Source organism: Aquarana catesbeiana, linkage group LG09 (assembly GCF_042186555.1).
Source record: "Aquarana catesbeiana isolate 2022-GZ linkage group LG09, ASM4218655v1, whole genome shotgun sequence".
Classification (NCBI taxonomy): Eukaryota; Metazoa; Chordata; class Amphibia; order Anura; family Ranidae; genus Aquarana; species Aquarana catesbeiana.
In genome coordinates, this window is record NC_133332.1 from 306,631,044 (window position 1) to 306,652,908 (window position 21,865).

A 21,865-nucleotide genomic window follows, 5' to 3' on the forward strand; every position below is an offset into this window, starting at 1 on the left:
TACATTTCAATATTTACAAATTTTCAGCTTTTGTTAAAATAATCTCTGGTGATCCTGCGATTAATGTTCAGGCGCATCCTATTATAGGGGGACAAACCTTTATCTCTGTTTCCAAACTGTGTTCCTGGGTTGTCAACCTCCCGCAAGAGCCTCCAATATGGAGAATACAAGCGCATGATGGCAACTGTCATAGTACAGTTATGAATCTCTCTCCTATGTCCCCCCAATGATGCTGCGTCCTGGATTCTCTCCCGAGAGCATAGAATTCCCGTTATTTGAGTTACTGAGCATGCACTTAGCATGTATTAGCTAAAGGGATTGTGGCCATGAGTAGGCAAATCCATGTGTGAGTAGAAGGATCGCCGCTCTCCCAACCAACCTATGTAGACAAAAAGTAAGGAACGGCCTCAGCCTACATGTCCCTACAATAATCCCCATTGATGTGTTTCGCCCCGCCCAATAAGGCCTAGTCATAGAGTCAAGAGACTAAGCCCCGTTCATAAGGTCATAGGGAGTCATAGGGACTAGGCCCCCGGTGGCCGGGATGAAATGTGTCAGGGACGTGGTTTAGCTGAGACATGTATGCTGAGGCTGCTTCTTACTTTTTGTCTACATGGGCTGGTCGGGAGAGCAGCGATCGATCTAATCACACATGTTTAGCGCTACCCCCGCAGGGGCTGCTGGTTACTGATTCCCCTATTCCTGCACAGCTAGGTAACACTCCTTTCCAACATCCATCCAGAAGCAAGAAATCGGCTCATGGGCTTGTTTTTGGTGTTTTATTGGGGAAAATAACTTGGATAGGGTGTAGGGATTGTGGAATGCCCAACCTGGCTTGAAGAACAACAGATAAGGACAAAGTTATTTCTCTATGTAAAAAAATGAAGGTCCTGGACTTTACCACTTCCGAATAAACACAGTCTCTATGGATCAGTGACTAGATCCTTTATGGACCAGGAGCTCTCGGTCCCTGTTAAAGAATTAGCACAAAGCTGCAAACTGTATGCAGAAGTATTTTTTTTTCCACTGTAGAACTTTATCCAGTTCTGACGCCTGCTTGACTACCAGCCAACTGGGCTGCTTGACTACCAACCCACCTGGCTGCTCTGAAGAACTTCCCAGGACAAGGGAAAAGGATTTAGCCCAATGCTGTCCTTGGAAAGTATGCTATGCTAAATTCCTGTTCAGCCCTCCAACTGATCAGATCCTCACATGCCAGTCCAGATGTCCAAAAGTAATGGAGATTCCTCTTTGAGGTTTCCTCTCCCTCCTTTCCTCAGCTCCCAACCCGGGGGGTCCCCTCCCAGGCCACACGATAGCAACCTCAGCACTCCATCTTCCACCTGACTCCCCTGTTGGTTAGGCTCCACCATATTTAATGGCTGACCCAGCCACCCTGCCAGGCCCTCTGCCTGGGGATTGGCCAGATTCCTTCAAATATGCAGATCAGGACCTCCTGGCCTTTGCCCGCTAACTTCCAGAAGCTTCTCCAAGCTTCTAGGTCCAGAGGGGGGGTACCAGAGACCCACCCCATAGAACCATCCAGCCTGACCTGCAGTATTCTGACCATATTACAGACTCACACAGCTACCATGAGTCATAAACTGAATTTACGTACACTAGTTTCACACTAGAGGGTGCTACACATGTTTGCCTTCTGGACCAATATATGGATATGATAGGACCCTGTCTTACAATGGATGCAGGGAAGCGGTTCCCTCACCACAAGTAAAACATACTGGGCGATTCCATAATTAGGTACAAACTGCATAGAAAATGGGCATGACATGGGCAATACCACTGGAGAAGCACGCATGATCTGGGTGGGACCACCTAGAAGGTGAGCGCATCAAATGTGGTCCATGTGCAATGGTCAATTTCCTGGAAACTGGGATGAAGATATGTGGTATGCCATATTACACAGCATGATCCACTGTTGTCACCATCAGGAAGCCCACCTTGAGAAATACCATGCAACCGTCGATGTAGATAATAGGTGGCTGCAAAAAGGCTTTTTTCATGATACAGATTGGTTCAGAAAATCTAAAAAGCTATCTACTTTGTTTCAAGCTTTTTTTTTTCTTTTAAAAACAGATTATTCACCTTTTTCCAGCTTATATTATGACTCATACGTTGATAATCCATAGCGTCCAGTGATACAGGAATGTCTCGATTGGTTAACTATGAAAGGAATTTGTAAATTTCCTGCTGCTGAACTTGGAACTCAACTTGTGAACTCTCATATGTGAAATTAAAAGTGCGTTGAAGAACCCTGTTGGCCACCGGTCAGTACAATATATTTTCGGCTTACCGCGTGACATCAAATTTGTTTACACATAAAAACCTTAAAGTCCTCAAGCTGTACCAAACACACACACCTCTACATCCTGATAGACGGTATTCCATTTTTTTATTTTGGTAATCATCATAATCTTCCTCCTTCAGCCTCCCAACTTGGAGTATTGTAATCGTAGGAAACAGACATACGAAGGAAGCATGGAGAAAGAGCATGTCCCATCAACAGCCAACCCGTCCAGAGTAAACACTCCAGGATATCCTGTTATTGTAGCCCAAACTGCGAGCTGACATCAGTAATCCTGCTTCCAGGAGACGTTGTGCCGTGAAGGAGCCCGTCAGAAAGGACAACACCTCCCCTCCCCCCCTTCTGAATATTAGGGGATTTAAGTCCCTATATGGAAGAGTTGAGGGACGCGCTAGATTTTCCTTTTCCAGAGTTTTCGAAAAGGATTCTTTTTTTGGCCAGTCTGATGTTATTTTAGAACAGGAAAATAAAATTTGGATTTGCTTCCTAATATGCTGCTTTTCTTTTTTACAGATATTATGAATTGGTTACTAGGGAAAAACTTTCACCGCAAAGAAGAACGAAGGTCAATTCTACTAAGAGTCATTCTTATCGTTGAAGATGTCAGCTTTTAAAGAAATTTGGACAATCAGTAAAGATGAGAGAGGTTCTGAAAACCAGTTGAGGTTTTGGGGAAAAAAAATTTGCGAACCTCCAAAATGTTGAATTTTTGAACAAAAACTGAAGTCAATTGAAATCCGAGGTGGGCTCCAAAAAGTATGTGTTACTAGGCAGCAAAAGAAGCGGCATAAGGAGGTCTGCTTTAAAATAAATGTGGACAATTAGTAGAGATGAGAGAGATTCTGAAAACCAGTTGAGGTTTTGGGCAAAAAAAAAAAATTGTGAACCTCCAAAATGTGGAATTTATGAACCAAAACTGAAGTCAGAGGAGAACGATTTGGGGTGCTCCTGGAGAGCTCCTGGCAGCCTGGTGAATAATGGGGCCATAAAGCAACCTCAGCCACTTCCTTTAAAAGTTTTACAAAGAATATAGCACCCCCTAGCAGCAGGTCAGTTACCAGACTAGGAGGCTACCTGATGGGAAATGTGTCTGATACCCCATCTACCATGTACTGGCTCCATACTACCAGGCCAGAGGCCTACAGCAGGAGCTTTTACGAACTCACACTCCAGTAGAGAGTAACAGTTCTTTGATGTTCTGTCGGGTCCCTCAAGCTTTGCGCCACACTATCAGGCCAGAGGCCTACATGAACTCACACTCCAGTAGAGAGTTGCATAAAGCAGGGGTCTCCAAACTTTCTAAACAAAGGGCCAGTTTACTGTACTTAAAACTTTAGGGGGGCTGGAATGTGGACAGCAGGAGTAGAAATGTCCTGGTATCAGTGGGAGTAAATAGTGTCCCCTGCTTGGTATTAGGGGGAGCAATAGTGCCCAATTGTTGGTGTCAGTGGGAGAAATAGTGCCCCATCGTTGGTGTCAGTGGGAGGAATAGTTTCCCATCGTTGGTATTAGTGGGAAGAGTAGTGCCCCATCGTTGGTGTCAGTGGAAGGAGACGTACCCCATCACTGTTATCAGTGGGCGAAATAGTGCCCCATCGTTGGTGTTAGTGGGAGGATAAGTGCACTATCATTGGTGACAGTGGGAGGAAAGTGTCCCATCATTTGCATCAATGGGAGGAATAGTGCCACATCATTGGTATTAGTGGGAAGAATAGTAACCCATCACTGGTAACAGTGGGATGATTAGTGCCCCATCATTGGTATCAGTGAGAGGAATAGTATCCCATCTTTGGTATTAGTGGGAGAAATAGCGCCCCATTATTGGTGTCAGTGGGAGGAATTGTGCCCCATCATTGATATCAGTGGGAGGAATAGTGCCCCACCATTGGTGTCAATGAGAGGAATAGTGCCCCACCATTGGTGTCAATGAGAGGAATAGTGCCCCGTCATTGCTGTCAGTGGGATGAATTGTGCCCTGTTGTCAGTGTCAGTGGTAGGAACTATGGGGGGAATATGGCTCCAAGGGCCAGATAAAAGCAGAAAAGGGCCACATCCGGCCCCTGGGCCACAGTTTGGAGACTTCTGGCATAGAGTAACAGTTCTTTGATTCTCTGTTGGGCCCCTCAAGTGCTGCTCAACACTACCAGTAGGGAGTCACTTACAGTTAAAGTCTTTTGATCCCTAGTCAGGTTCCCCAAGGACTGTTCCATACACCTGGCCCAAAAGTTGAAGGTACATGGGTTTCGAAGCATGTGTGTCCCTAAGTTGACCTAGGAATACTGCATGGTGGGCCGACCCTCCTTCTCACAACCTATTCCAGCTCTATAAGCTAAGTCCCTACTGACACGGCGAGGTATAGACCACACACCGGCAGGTGCAGTGATGAGAGTATGGGGGGGGGGGTTGCAGGTGCAGAGATGAGAATATAGAGGGGGGTGCAGGTGCAGTGATGAGAGTGTGTGTGTGTGGGAAGGGAGGGGAGCTGTAGGTTTAGTGATGAGAATATGGGGGGTGCTGATGCAGTGGTAAGAGTATGGGGGGGGGGTGAAGGTGCAGTTGTGAGTGTGTAAGTGTGCGTGTGGGGGGGGGTTTAGGGGGGACAGTAATAAGAGTATGGGGGGGTGCTGTTGTGAGCATGTGTGTGTGTGTGTATGTGTGGGGTGGGGGGGAGTAGGTGCAATGATGAGAGTATGGGGGTACAGGTGCAGTGGTGAGTGTGTGTTGGGGGGGGGGGGTGTGCAGATGCAGTGGTGATGGGAAGGGGGATTTGTGCTAGGAGGAGGGATTTGGGGGCTTTGTGCTAGAAGAGGTTATATTGTAGAGGGGGGAGGGGATTTGTGCTAGGAGGGGAATTTTTGGGGGCAGAGTGGGGATTTGTGCTAGTAGAAATGATTGGGGGGGGGGGGGGGTGTTGGGAGGGAGATTTGGAAGGGTTTGTGCTAGAAGAGGTCACATTGTAGAGGGGAGGGGGAGAGGATTTTTTTTTTTGGGGGGGGGGGATTAGTGCTAGTAGAGATGATTGGGGGGGCATTTGTGCTAGGAGGGGAAAAATGGGGGTGGGATTTGTGTTGGGAGGGGGAATGGGAAAGGGGGGTTTGTGCCAGGAGGAAGATTTGGGGGGATGGAAAGGGGGATTTGTGCTAGGAGGAGGAATTTGGGGGCTTTGTGCTAGAAGAGGTCACATGGTAGACGGGGAAGGGGATTTGTGCTAGTAGAAATGATTGGGGGGGGGGATTTGTGTTGGGAGGGGGGATTTGGAGGGGTTTGTGCTAGAAGAGGTCACATTGTAGAGGGAGAGGGGATTTTTTTTTTTTGGGGGGGGGGGGGGGTTAGTGCTAGTAGAGATGATTAGGGGGTATTTGTGCTAGGAGGGGGAAAATAGGGGTGGGATTTGTGCTAGGAGGAGGAATTTGGGGGCTTTGTGCTAGAAGAGATCATATTGTAGAGGGGGAGGGAATTTGTGCTAGGAGGAGATTTTTTATTCTTTTTGGAGAAATGGGGGGGTTGTGGTAGTAGAGATGATAAGAAGGTATTTGTGCAAGGATAGGAAAAATGGGAGGGGGAGGGTATTTGTGCTAGGAGGGGTGATTTGGGGGGGGGGGGGAACTATGTGCTGGTAGTGGGGCTTTGGAGTGGGGGGAGAAGATTTGTGCTCGGAGGGGAAATTTGAGAGGTAGATGATTAGTGATTTTCTTTTGGGGGGGGGGGTGCTGGTGGGATTTCGGGAGAGAGAGGGTTTGAACTGGCGGGGGAGATGGGGGGCAGACATTTCTGCTAGGAATTGTACTGGGAGGAGAAGAAATTCATACTTAGGTGTAAGCATGCAGATTGGTGCTCAATTATTTTTTTTTTTGGCGGGGGGGAGGGGATTTTTGCTGACACATAATGCTCATACTACAACTTGGGGTGGGGGGCACAATTTGGCATGTTCGCCGTGGGTTTCAAACGACCTTGCCCCAGCACTGCAATACCCACACTAGTTCTGGTGACAGACAGGGATTTTCTCTCACTTCCTGTTTTACCTATTGGGACAGGAAGTGCAGGGAAATCTCCCCAATGGGGACACAGATGGTAAAAATACATTGACAGGGGTTATAACCCTCCCTTACTCTATCTAAAATAATAAATAAAAACAGTTTTGCCGGTTCTCATGGCCTTCTTTGTCTAAACAATTCGGCACCAGATGGGAGCTTTACATCCGTCTTTGATTTACCATTTTATCAAAACTCTTCTTTCTTGGAGGATCGCTGTCATGTCACATCCTGTTTCCTCGCATTGTTCTGAGTGTAATAAAAGGGAAGATTTCATCAGCCACGTCCGGGGATCTGACGGGCCGGGGTCTGTCCACCGCAAACTTCTAACAGTTTTTGGTTTTAAAGTAACTCTTTCATTATTAAAATGAAAACATTTTTTTAAAATGAAAAATGTAACAACCACTAACATTCTATGAAAAAAATTGCTTAAAGTGTAACTAATAGTTTTGTTTTTTTTTCATTTTGAATAGAGTAAGGGAGGATAACCCCTGTCAGATTTTTTTTTCCTGCCATCTGTGTCTCCATTGGGGAGATTTCCCTTCACTTCCTGTCCCAGAGCCAAAACAGGAAGAGAGAGAAAATCCCTAGAAAGTGAGGGAATCCCAGAACTAGTGTCCCCGTTGGAAGATTTCTCTTCTAATAGTGTTCCAAATGCTAACCCAAAATTTAGGATTTTCTCTTACTTTCAGTTTCAATGATAATAGTAAGCAGGACAAATAGAGAGGGTGGATCTCCCTAACGGGGGCGCAGACAGCAATAAAAACCTGAATGTACTCCCATGAGGGTTAATAGGCTAAGAACATTCAACCAGCAGGGAGACATCTGCTCAGTTTGCAGTGAAAAATCTTGTGTGAATAGCCGAATGAACCTGCAGCTGCAGAGCAAAGCAAAGGATTTAGCTTCCTCCTGGTTGCTAGGGAGCTGGCACCCACTGGCGTCCCAACAACCAGAGACCCATTCATGCCTCCTATTGCCAGCTTCCTAGCCTCCTTTTTTCCCATTGTGTCCAGGGCTCTGGGTTTGTGATAGCACTGGCTCAGTACGGGCTCTTTGCTGTACACTATGAACCTTGGTCCTGATTGTAGTTTACCTTCTTGACCTTAGCCTGTTCCTGGATTACTCTATTATCTTCTGACTGCCCTGACCTCTGTCTGTCTTTGAATTATGCTTATTGTCTGCTGCCTGCCCTGGCCTCTGCCTGTCCCTGAATTATGCTCATTGTCTGACACCTGCCCTGACCTGTGCCTGGATTATGCTTCCTCTGCTTCCTGCCGGACCACCACCTGCCTTGACCTTACCCTGCTCCCAGATGACCCTATCGTCTGCTGCCTGTCTAGACCTCTGCCTGACTATAGACTGCACTTATCATCTGCTGCCTGCCCTGACCTCTGCCTGTCCTTGAATTATGCTTATTGTCTGCCACCTGCCCTGACCTGTGCCTGAATTACTCTTCCTCTACTGCCTGCCTGACCACCACCTACTATGACCTTACCCTGTTCCTGGATGACCCTATCATCTGCTGGCTGTCTTGACCTCTGCCTGACCATAGACTGCACTTATCATCTTCTGCCTTCCCTGACCTCTGCCTTTTCTTGAATTATGATTATTGTCTGCCGCCTGCCCTGGCCTCTGCCTCTCCCCGAATTGTGCTTATTGTCTGACACCTTCCCTGACCTGTGCCTGGATTACGCTTCCTCTGCCTACTACCTGACCACCACCTGACATGACCCCAGCCTGTTCCTGAATGACCATATCATCTGATGCCTGCCTTGAACTATGCCTAACCATAGACTGCACTTATCATCTGCTGCCTTTCCTGACTTTTGCCTGTCATTGAATTATGCTTATTGTCTGTCGCCTGTCCTGACCTCTGCCTTTCCCTGAATTATGCTTATTGTCTGCCGCCTGCCTGACCATAGACTGCAACTTATCATCTGCTGCCTTCCCTGACCTCTGCCTGTCCTTGAATTGTGCTTATTGTCTGACACCTGCCCTGAACTGTGCCTGGATTATGCTTCCTCTGCCTCCTGCCTGACCACCACCTGCCATAACCCCAGCCTGTTCCTGGATGACCGTATCGTCTGCTGCCTGCCTTTTACCTATGCCTGTCATTGAATTATGCTTATTGTCTGCTGCCTGTCCTGACCTCTGCCTTTCCCTGAATTTTGCTTATTGTCTGCCACCTGCCTGACCATAGACTGCACTTATCATCTGCTGCCTTACCTGACTTCTGCCTGTCATTGAATTATGCTTATTGTCTGCCGCATGCCATGACCTGTGCTTGGATTACACTTCCTCTGCCGTCTGCCTGAGCACCACCTGGCATGACCTTACCCTGTTCCTGGATGGTCCTATTGTCTGCTGACTGCCTTGACCTCTGCCTGACCATAGACGGCACTTATCATCTGCTGCCTGCCCTGACCTCTGTCTGTCCTTGAATTATGCTTATTGTCTGCCACCTGCCCTGACCTGTGCCTGGATTACTCTTCCTTTACCACCCTACTGACCACCACCTGCTATGACCTTCCTGGATGACCCTATCGTCTGCTGGTTGTCTTGACCTCTGCCTGACCATAGATTGCACTTATCATCTGCTGCCTTACCAGACCTTTGTCTGTCCTTGAATTACGCTTATTGTCTGCCACCTGCCCTGACCTGTGCCTGGATTACGCTTCATCTGTCGTCTGCCTGACCACCACCTGCCATGACCTTACCCTGTTCCTAGATGACCCTATCATCTGCTGCCCGTCTTGACCTCTGCCTGTCCTTGAATTATGCTTATTATCTGCCTCTGTGTTCTGTTACTGGTTACTCCCCTGCTGTGCAACACACTGTGTACTGATACTCAACACTGATACTTCTAAAGACCACAGGTACTCTTTTCTATAACCTTGCTCAGTCCCTTGTGCCAATTGACCACCAACTATATCACTGTGCATTAGGCCCTGGGGGCAATTCAATTCCTGAAGGCCACCTTGCCTTAAAGGGACAGGGACTGCTATGGGTGAAGCTACACCTATCAGCTGTCATATTCTATTTCTGGTATTGGGGTGAGCATTACACAGCCATTGCTGGAGTGCCTGCAGACAAGAAGTGGCTGCAAGCAGGCTGCGGAAGATCAGCAGCAGAGATTGGTAACCAATGATGAAGAAAGGTGAAAAAAACTTGTTGATGACGTGCAATGCTATTGAAATCCGGATGCCATCCAGGTTATCATCCCAATCAATATTTTGGGTTTCCACCTTTAAGGCCCAATGGATACATTACAGGATAGTCTATACGACCTTCAAAGTTGATCTAGTCAATCTAGAAAATGCATTCATGAGAAGAAAAAAGTCACTGTCCCCTCATTTTGATTTGGGTGGGGAGGCGTCTTAAATTACAAGGTGCATGTTCACGGGTCGCCCAAGTCTTTCATCCTCAGGGCTGCTCTGTTATTAGGGGATAAGAGGGGAATCGTCTCTTCGGGATCCCATAGAAGAGCTCATAACTGCAAAGCGACAAATTAGAGGCCTGATTCTTCGGATAAATTGCGGCCGATCGTCTCCTTATTTCTAAGGATAAGTGTTACCATGAAACCAAACGTCTTCACGGCTCTTCAGTTGTGGTGATGGTTGGTTGGGCATGGGAGACCTGATAAAAATATAACACTTTGTGCTGAGAGTTCTGAGAAAACTGCGTACGGCGAGTGCGATTATATTTTATATAAGATTTATAACTGCTACTTGAAGTATATGGGGCCCACTTAGGGCCTTGTGTTGTGAACGGCACCCCAATGCACCTGCATTGCAGTATACCACAAGTAGAGCATTGCCATGAGTGCATTGGCAGCCCATTATTTTAAAAGGACTGCCAAAATGCAGCGCACATTAGGACTGCCCTAATAGCACCCCAATTCACTTGCACCTGCATTATAGTAGGTCACAATACATGGCTATGCACAGTGTAGCAATCAGGTGCAGTGGCAGCCCATTATTTTTACAGGACTGCCTTAACGCAGCGCACATTAGGACTGCCTTAATGGCACTCCAATACTCCCAGGCAATGCACCTGCATTGCAGAATGCCAGAACACATGGCAATGCACAGAATTTAATGCAGTGCACATTAGGAGTGCCTTAACGCAGCGCACATTAGGAATGCCCTAATGGCACCTTACTGCCCTCAGGCAAAGCACCTTTATTGCAGTATGTCACAACTCATGGCAATGCACAGAAGACCGCTGTGTTAGGTGCATTGGCAGTCCATTATTTTAAAGGGAATGTTTCAATGCAGCGCACATAAGGACTGCCGTAATGCAGCACACATTAGGACTGCCTTAATGGCACCCCAGTGCTCTAATGCAATGCATTTGCATTGCAGTATGTCAGAACACATGGCAATGCCGAGTATAGCATTGCTTTAGGTTTTTTGGCAGTCCATTATTTTCACAGGACTGCCCTAATGCAGTGCACATAAGGACTTCCGTAATGCAGCACACATTAGGACTGCCTTACTGGCACCCCAGTGCTTTCAGGCAATGCACCTCTATTGCAGGATGCCACAACCCATGGCAATGCACAGAAGACCGCTGTGTTAGCTGCCCATTGTTTTAAGGGGAAATTTTCAATGCAACGCCCATAAGGACTGCCGTAATGGCACCCCAATGCATTCAGGCAATGCACCCGCAATGCAGTATGCCATAACGCACAGTAGAATATTGGATTAGGTGCATTGGCAGCCCATTATTTTCAGAGGCAGCCCTTCCTTCTCTGAGCTGGCCGCTCAGCTGTCGGCTAATTACCAGCTCCTATCTCTCCACAGTGACTCACCTGTTGATGATATCCTGCTCATCAGCCCTGCCTACTTAAGCCGTCCAGCCCAGATGATCTCTGCCTTTGCCTTGGTCAACATCACAGAGACTCTCCTGCGTTCCTGGTAAAGACTTGCTTGGCTGACATTCCTTCTGGCTCCAGATCCTGCTTGCTGTTCTACTACGCTCATCTCTGGCTCCCTGACGTTTTGGCTTGTATGACTATCCGTTCCGGTTCCTGAACTCTGGCTATGTATTGACTACCTTTACTTGGTTTACCTTTTTTAATATTAAACAAGTGAGATTTAACTGTACTTCTGTCTCAGTCTCTACAAGAATCACTACAAGATTGCCAAGACCCTGAAACTGAGCTGCAGCATGGTGGCCAAAAACATACAGCGGTATAACAGGACAGGCTCCACTCAGAACTGGCCTTGCCATGGTTGACCAAAGAGGTTGAGCCCACATGCTCAGCGTCTTTGGGCAGTGTTACTGCAATGCACAGAAGACCGCTGTGTTAGGTGCATTGGCAGCCCATTATTTTAAGGGGAAAGTTTCAATGCAGCGCACATAAGGACTGCCGTAATGGCACCCCGATGCACCCAGGCAATGTACCTGCATTGCAGTATGCCACCACACATGGCAAAGCACAGCAGATTGTTCCATCAGATGCGATTGCAGCCCATTGTTTTCACAGGATTGCCTGAACACAGCGTACACTAACAAGCGATATAAAAGCACCACGAAAATGTAAATGAGCGGGGAGATTTGGGAGTAGAATGGGTTTATAAGCAATTGCCATTTTTTTCATACATTTCTACTATTTTTACCTTATTCTCATCCTTCGTTACATTTCAGTGTTGTTGATCACCTGCAGCCTCTTTGCAACTACTTCCTGTCTGCATGTCCCCCTGTGAGTGCATGTAGACAGGAAGTGGACGACAAGAGTGGACCATGCCTGTGTAATGTGTGTGGAAAAGGCTACTTGTGGTCTTCATCAGAAGCCTGAGTGACAACGCAGAAGCACAATTGAGAGCCAGGGACAGAGCATTGCTATAAACAGGGAGTACTTGAACCAAGACCTTTGTGGCAGGATCACCAGAGACCATTATAAATGAAATGTACAGTTTTTAAAAGATTGAAAATAACTTTTGAACTACTAGAACTTTACGTTTTAGTGATTGAATTTTCTATATTGTAAAGGGAAGATGTGTTTTTTTTAGGCATTTTCTTACCGTATTTATTATAGTCCAAATTTTTTTAAATGATAGTGTTACATACTATATAATAATAATAATAGTAATGTATTTATATTAATTAGATATACAGTATCTCACAAAAGTAAGTACACCCCTCACATTTTTGTAAATATTTTATTTTATCTTTTCATGTGACAACACTGAAGAAATGACACTTGTCTACAATGTAAAGTAGTGAGTGTACAGCTTGTATAACAGTGTAAATTTGCTGTCCCCTCAAAATAACTCAACACACAGCCATTAATGTCTAAACCGCTGGCAACAAAAGTCAGTACACCCCTAAGTGAAAATGTCCAAATTGGGCCCAATTAACCATTTTCCCTAACCGGTGTCATGTGACTTGTTAGTGTTATAAGGTCTCAGGTGTGAATGGGGAGCAGGTATGTTAAATTTGGTGTTATCACTCTCACTCTCTCATACTGGTCACTGGATGTTCAACATGGAACCTCATGGCAAAGAACTCTCTGAGGATCTGAAAAAAGAATTGTTGGTCTACATAAAGATGGCCTAGGCTATAAGAAGATTGCCAAGACCCTGAAAGTGAGCTGCAGCACGATGGCCAAGACCATACAGAGGTTTAACAGGACAGGTTCCACTCAGAACTGGCCTTGCCATGGTAGACCAAAGAAGTTGAGTGGACGTGCTCAGCGTCATATCCAGAGGTTGTCCTTGGGAAATAGACGTATGAGTGCTGCCACCATTGCTGCAGAGGTTGAAGGGGTGGGGGGTCAGCCTGTCAGTGCTCAGACCATACGCCGCACACTGCATCACATTGGTCTGCATGGCTGTCATCCCAGAAGGAAGCCTCTTCTAAAGATGATGCACAAGAAAGCCCACCAACAGTTTGCTGAAGACAAGCAAATTAAGGACATGGATTACTGGAACCATGTCCTGTGGTCTGATGAGACCAAGATAAACTTATTTGGTTCAGATGGTGACAAGCGTGTGTGGCGGCAACCAGGTGAGGAGTACAAAGACAAGTGTGTCTTGTCTACAGTCAAGTATGGTGGTGGGAGTGTCATGGTCTGGGGCTGCATGAGTGCTACCGGCACTGGGGAGCTACAGATCATTGAGGGAACCATGAATGTCAACATGTACTGTGACATACTGAAGCAGAGCATGATCCCCTCCCTTCAGAGACTGGGCCGCAGGGCAGTATTCCAACATAACGACCCCAAACACACCTCCAAGATGACCACTGCCTTGCTAAAGAAGCTGAGGGTAAAGGTGATGGACTGGCCAAGCATGTCTCCAGACCTAAACCCTATTGATCATCTGTGGGGCATCCTCAAACGGAAATGGGAGGAGCGCAAGGTCTCTAAGATCCACCAGCTCCGTGATGTCGTCATGGAGGAGTGGAAGAGGACTCCAGTGGTAACCTGTGAAGCTCTGGTGACCTCCATGCCCAAGAGGGTTAAGGCAGTGCTGGAAAATAATGGTGGACACACAATATATTGACACTTTGGGCCCAATTTGGACATTTTCACTTAAGGGTGTACTCACTTTTGTTGCCAGTGGTTTAGACATTAATGGCTGTGTGTTGAGTTATTTTGAGGGGACAGCAAATTTACACTGTTATACAAGCTGTACACTCACTACTTTACATTGTAGCAAAGTGTAATTTCTTCAGTGTTGTCACATGAAAAGATAGAAGAAAATATTTACACAAATGTGAGGGGAGTACTCACTTTTATATAATATATCTATATATATATATATATATGTAGCGCTGGTAGATTTGTGATCTACCATTTGATAGGTAAATTTAGTGAATTGCTTGTTAGGGGAGTTAGATTTGCCTCTGTTCCAGCTTGGCTGACGTTGCGTGTGTTTCCACACTGAGTCGGTGGGTTTCGCTGTTACCATTGGCTGGTGTTGGAAGAGCAACTTGTCGAAGCGTATGAGTTCTCCTCTGTCCCGGAGACAACTTGGTGGAGGTGGTCCTTCGAGTTGCATTCTGGGAGAGGGTATTTATGGGATAGACGCCATATTGTGGGGTTCGTTTTACAGCCACCTGCTGGCCCTCCTGGCTGACAGGTATGCATTAGAGTGCTACCTTTTGGTCCTCCGTTCTGGAGGCCCGCGCCGCTGCGGCGCGTGGGTGGGCCCAGAAGCCTGTCTGGGGCCTACCACAGCAGCCGAGGAATGGTCCTGAGCTTTCTATCCAGAGTGAAGAAGCTGGACAACCGAGAAGATCCCAGGGGAGGACCTGTCATGGAAGGATCATGCAGAGTGCTGGTCTGGAGAGGGGCCTGGTGACTCGGTTGGAGGACGTATCCTAAAGTAGTTCTACAGCATAGTACTGCTGGGTTGGGTTAGCGGTCCAAGTACTGTGTCTGACATTCACAGAAAAAATGAATACATCCTGTGGCAGAGGATCGTACAGGTTTTATTTCAAACAAGTCTGTGGCAGAGACTTTTGTTCGTGCTACGTACTGGCTGCTAGGCAAGTGAGAGAGGCCTATCCAGGCGAGCAAAGATCGTGTCCCACAAGGGGATCGCATCCAATTACAATATTCAACTTTAAAGGACATTCTCAAAAATCCTAAAGAAAGCTTGAGCTTCCCTGCAGCTTCCCTCCTGCCTCTTTCCTGCTACTTCCTTCATTACTTGGTTCAATAAAGCATTGAAAACATACTAAAGTGTTGGTGCTTGTATCGCCCAGAGGTAAACTCAACGGAACCCTAGACCTGGTGCCGGTGAAACAGGAGTGTCGAGAGTGAAGGTAACAAGCCCGCTTAAACCAACAGCTCCGCCAAGAGTTAGTGCTACATATATATATATTTTTTCCTTCATTTTTTTTATTAACCAGCAGGTGGCGATAAACTCTCCTTTTCACATGTCCTTCAGAAACTTCAAACAGCAGAATTACATTGTAGTGCTTTTGTATGAATCTTCTTTCCTTATTAATTATGGTCCAAAATCTAAAAAACTACTGTAAAAAAAAAAAGAGTTACATACTATATAATAATAATATTAATAGTAATGTATTCATATTATTTATATATATATATATACATACTGTGTATATACAGGTGCATCTTATAAATTAAGAATATCATCAAAAAGTTGATTTATTTCAGTAATTCAATTCAAAAAGTGAAACTCCTATATTTTATATTGATGCGTTATACACAGAGTGATATATTTCAAGCATTTCTTACTTTTAATTTTGATGGTTAAGGCTTACAGCTAGTGAAAAACCAAAACTCAGTATCTCAGAAAATTTGAATATTACAGATAAGATCAATTAAAAAATATATATTTTTAATACAGAAATGTTGGCTTAGTAAAAAGTATGCCCATGTACAGTATAGTATGCACTCAATACTTGGTCAGGGCTCCTTTTGAATGAGTTACTGCATCAATGTGGCGTGGCATGGAGGTGATCAGCCTGTGGCACGGCTGAGGTGTTATGGAAGCCCAGGTTGCTTTGATAATGGCCTTCAGCTCATCTGCATTGTTGGGTCTGGTGTCTCATCTTCCTCTTGACAAAACCTCACAGATTCTCTATGGGGTCATCTGCTGGTGTTGGTCCACTGTGTTTTATCAAGTCCAAAGTCAGTGCAGCCCTCTAGCAGGAAATTCTAGAGCACTTCATGCTTCCCTTTGCTGACCAGCTTTATGGAGATGCTGATTTCATTTTCCAGCAGGACTTGGCACCTGCCCACACTGCCAAAACTACCAATACCTTGTCACATGATCATGGGATCACTGTGCTTGATTGGCCAGCAAACTGGCCTGACCTAAACCCCATAGAGAATCTGTGGGGCATTGTCAAGAGGAAGATGAGGGACACCATACCCAACAATGCAGACAAGCTGAAGGCCGCTATCAAAGCAACCTGGGCTTCCATAACTCCTCAGCAGTGCCACAGGCCGATCCCCTCCATGTCACGCCGCATTGATGCAGTAATTCATGCAAAAGGAGCCCCGACCAACTATTGAGTGCATACTATACTGTACATGGTCATACTTTTCAGTAAACCAACATTTTTGTATTAAATTTTTTTTTTTTATTGGTCTTATGTAATATTCTAATTTTCTGAGATACTGATTTTTGGGGTTTCACTAGCTGTAAGCCACAATTAGGGATGGGCTGTCTGTTCGGGTCGAACATGAGTTCATCCTCCGATCCTCTGCTTCTTCCTTCGGTCTTCTCGTCCGCATCTTCTTCCGGCTTCTTCTTCCCCGCTTCGTTCTCCAGACGATCCGCATCCATGGGAGGTTCCCGCTGTGTGACGCTTCTGTTCTTCTGACAGTTTTTATATAACTGAGGGCGGGGCCGCCGCAGTGACCCCGCCCCCCTTTGACACACGGGGACTTTACGGGGACTTCCCTATGGCTTTCCCCGTGATGTCAGAGGGGAGCAGGGCCACCCGGTTACGTAAAGGGTCTGGTATGGATCTTGAGGGGAACCCCCACGTCATTTTTTTTTTAATTTTGGCGCGGGGTTCCTCTTAATATCCATACCAGACCTGAAGAGCCTGGTATGAAATTTGGGGGGACCCCCACGCATTTTTTTTTTAAATTCTGGTTCGGAGTTCCCCTTAATATTCATACCAGGTGATGCACTGTGGGGGAATCCCAGGCCGTTTTTTTCAATGACTTTTATGAGTATTGCAGAGACCCGACAATTCATTATAGCTGCCGATGCTACCGCTAGTACTTTTAGTAATGCTCCCGAAAAAAACGGCCATTTTTAAAACTTTTTTTGCATTGATACATGTCCCCTGGGGCAGGACCCAGGTCCCCAAACACTTTTTATGACAATAACTTGCATATTAACCCTTAAAATTAGCACTTTTGATTATTCATGTTCGTGTCCTATAGACTTTAACAGTGTTCGTGTGTTCGAACAAACTTTTTGCCTGTTCGCATGTTCTGCTGCGAACCGAAAAGGGGGGTGTTCGGCCCATCCCTAGCCATAATCATCAAAATGAAAAGAAAGACATGCTTGAAATATATCACCACTCTGAAACATTTGGTCTTTTCAGGTAAATACACATAATACAAACAGAGTATATATATATATATATATATATATATATATATATATATATATATATATATATATGTATGTATGTCTTTTTTATTATTATTATTATTATTTTTTATTTTAACCAGTGGGTGGCGCCATATTCTCCTTTTCACGTGTCCTTCGGGAATTCCAAACAATATAATTACATTGTAACAATATTACAGCTGATTATTTAAAAGTATATATTTTCTATCTCTTCATATGTAGTAATGTTTTTGTGGGGGGTTTCTGCTGTTCATTCATGTTTGTAGCATCTCAATAAAGAAAAAAAGTACACCAATTTTTTTTTTTTTAAAGCCTGTATTTTATTTCCAAATAACATTGCCATGCTTTGTACCAGAACGATAATTTTAGTTATAGAAAGGACAAACAGCAAAAAATAAAAAATGTACTCTTCTTAAAGTGACTCTAAAACAAAATCCTTATTTTACAGAAATAATCCACACATACCCGCTACTAAATGGCCCTGTAATATTTTTATTGAAATTGATTCTTACTGTGTTTTTCTACCTTCTTGGCACAGCCTCTGTGAGCTCCTAATGCTGTGTACACATGACCGGTTTTTCCGTCGGAATGAATTCTGACGTTTTTTTTCGACAGAACCCCGACGGAGTTTCCGCTGAAACGGACTTGCCTACACACGATCACACCAAAGTCCAATCGTTTAGAACGTGATGACGTACGACGGGACTAGAAAAAGGAAGTTCAATAGCCAGTAGCCAATAGCTGCGCTTGCGTCATTTTTGGTCCGTCGGAATAGCATACAGACAAGCGGTTTTCTCGATAGGAACTGATTCCGTTGGAAAGATTTGAAACATGTTCTATTTCTAGGTCCGTCTGAATTTTCGAAAGAAAAAGTCCGATAGAGCCCACACACGATCGGAATGTCCGATGGAATGATTCCGTCGCACCTTTTCTGCCCGAAAGTCCAATTGTGTGTACGCGGCATAAACCTTTATTTCCCCCCACTTCTCTTTGTTTGGAACAAGCAGTGCATGTTAGTTGCAGTCATGTACACTACACATCCCATAGTCCATGGAGAATGGATGGAGCATGGATGAGCCATGGATGGAGCATGGATGGATGGATGAGACATGGATGGAGCATGGATGGATGGATGAAACATGGATGGAGCACACATGGAGCATGTATGTTGCACGGATGGATGGATGAGACATGGACGGAGCATGGATGGATTGATGAGCCATGGATGGAGCACGCATGGAGCATGTATTGAGCACGGATGGAGCATGGATGGATGGATGAGACATGGATGGAGCACACATGGAGTATGTATGGAGCACGGATGGATGGATGAGACATGTATGGAGCATGGATGGATGGATGGATAAGACATGGATGGAGCACGCATGGAGCATGTATGGAGAACGGATGGCGCATGGATTGATGAGACACTGATGGAGCACACATGGAGAATAGACTGAGCATGGATGGATGGATGGGACATGGTTGGAGCATGGATGAATGAGACATGGATGAAGCATGAATGGATGGATGAGCCATGGATGGAGCACGCATGGAGCATCTATGGAGCACGGATGGAGCATGGATGGATGGATGAGACATGGATGGAGCACACATGGAGAATGGATGGAGCATGGATGGATGCATGAGACATGGATGGAGCATGGATGGATGGATGAGACATGGATGGAGCACGCATGGAGCGGAGCATGGAAGGATGAATGATACATGTATGGAACATGGATGGATGGATGGATAAGACATGGATGGAGCATGTATGGAGCACGGATGGATGAGACATGTATGGAGCACACATGGAGCATGTATGGAGCACGGATGGATGGATGAGACATGTATGGAGCATGTAAGGAGCATGTATGGATGGATAAGACATGGATGGAGCACGTATGGAGCATGTATGGAGAACGGATGGTGCATGGATCGATGAGACATTGATGGAGAATGGATGGAGCATGGATGGTTGGATGGGACATGGTTGGAGCATGGATGAATGAGACATGGATGGAGCACGAATGGATGGAGCATGTATGGAGCATGGATGGATGGATGAGACATGGATGGAGCACGCATGCAGCATGTATGGAGCATGGATGGATGGATGAGACATGGATGGAGCACACATGGATTATGTATGGAGCACGGATGGATGGATGAGACATGTATGGAGCATGGATGGATGGATAAGACATGGATGGAGCACGTATGGAGAACGGATGGTGCATGGATCGATGAGACATTGATGGAGAATGGATTGAGCATGGATGGATGGATGGGACATGGTTGGAGCATGGATGGATGAGACATGGATGAAGCATGAATGGATGGATGAGCCATGGATGGAGCACGCCTGGAGTATGTATAGAGCACGGATGGAGCATGGATGGATGAGACATGTATGGAGAACGGATGGAGCATGGATGGAGCATGGATGGATGGATGAGACATGGCTGGAGCACACATGGATTATGTATGGAGCACGGATGGATGGATGAGACATGTATGGAGCATGTATGGAGCATGGATGGATGGATAAGACATGGATGGAGCACGTATGGAGCATGTATGGAGAACGGATGGTGCATGGATCGATGAGACATTGATGGAGAATGGATTGAGCATGGATGGATGGATGGGACATGGTTGGAGCATGGATGAATGAGACATGGATGAAGCATGAATGGATGGATGAGCCATGGATGGAGCACGCATGCAGCATGTATGGAGCATGGATGGATGGATGAGACATGGATGGAGCACACATGGAGAATGGATGGAGCATGGATGGATGCATGAGACATGGATGGAGCATGGATGGATGGATGAGAGATGGATGGAGCACGCATGGAGCATGTATGGAGCACGGAAGGATGAATGATACATGTATGGAGCATGGATGGATGGATGGATAAGACATGGATGGAGCATGCATGGAGCATGTATGGAGCACGGATGGATGAGACATGTATGGAGCACACATGGAGCATGTATGGAGCACGGATGGATGGATGAGACATGTATGGAGCACGCATGCAGCATGTATGGAGCATGGATGGATGGATGAGACATGGATGGAGCACACATGGATTATGTATGGAGCACGGATGGATGGATGAGACATGTATGGAGCATGTATGGAGCATGGATGGATGGATAAGACATGGATGGAGCACGTATGGAGCATGTATGGAGAACGGATGGTGCATGGATCGATGAGACATTGTTGGAGAATGGATGGAGCATGGATGGTTGGATGGGACATGGTTGGAGCATGGATGGATGAGACATGAATGGAGCACGAATGGATGGATGAGCCATGGATGGAGCATGTATTGATGGAGCATGTATGGATGGATGAGACATGGATGGAGCATGGATGGAGCATGGTTGGATGGATGAGACATGGATGGAGCACACATGGAGAATTAATAGAGCATGGATGGATGCATGAGACATGGATGGAGCATAGATGGATGGATGAGACATGGATGGAGCATGCATGGAGCATGTATGGAGCATGGAAGGATGAAAGATACATGTATGGAGCATGTATGGAGCATGAATAAGACATGGATGGAGCACGCATGGAGCATGTATGGACCACGGATGGATGGATGAGACATTTATGGAGCACGGATGGAGCATGGATGGATGGATAAGACATGGATGGAGCACGCCTGGAGTATGTACAGAGCACGGATGGATGAGACATGTATGGAGAATGGATGGAGCATGGATGGATGGATGAGACATGGATAGAGCACACATGGAGAATGGATGGAGCATGGATGGATGGATGAGACATGGATGGAGCACAGATGGATGGATGATCCATGGCTGGGCACAGATGAGTGCTGCGGGGAACTTCAGATGCACCCTGCTCTCCTCTCCTCATATGCTGTACCGATCGGCCTGAGGAGAGGGGAGGAGCCGAACCGGACAAGCTCCGGTTTGTTTACAAGGCATTGTACGGTGTGGTCACGTGGTAAATGGCCGCTGTCATCGGCTATCGTGATCTGTAATCACGGATATATTTCCGGGTGTGCGCCCCAGGGGGCGTCATAGTACGCCCTCCCAGAGTTATCAAGCCTCACTGTAGTCGTCATTCGGCTATAGCGCGCTTGTTAAGTGGTTACATTTTTATCTAATTTTTTTTCACACAAATAGAGCTTACTTTTGGTGGTATTTAATCAACACTAGGCATTTTTTATTTTTGTCATTAGTACAGTGACAGTGCATATTTTGTAGCACAGATTACTGTATTGGTGTCACTGGTCCCCCGAAAGGTGTCAAAAGTGTCAGTTAGGTGTACAATTTGCCCTCCGAAATGCCGCAGTCCTGCTAAAAATCGCTGATCGCCGCCATTACTAGTAGAAAAAATATAATTTATTTATTTTATTGGGATTTGTTTTTAC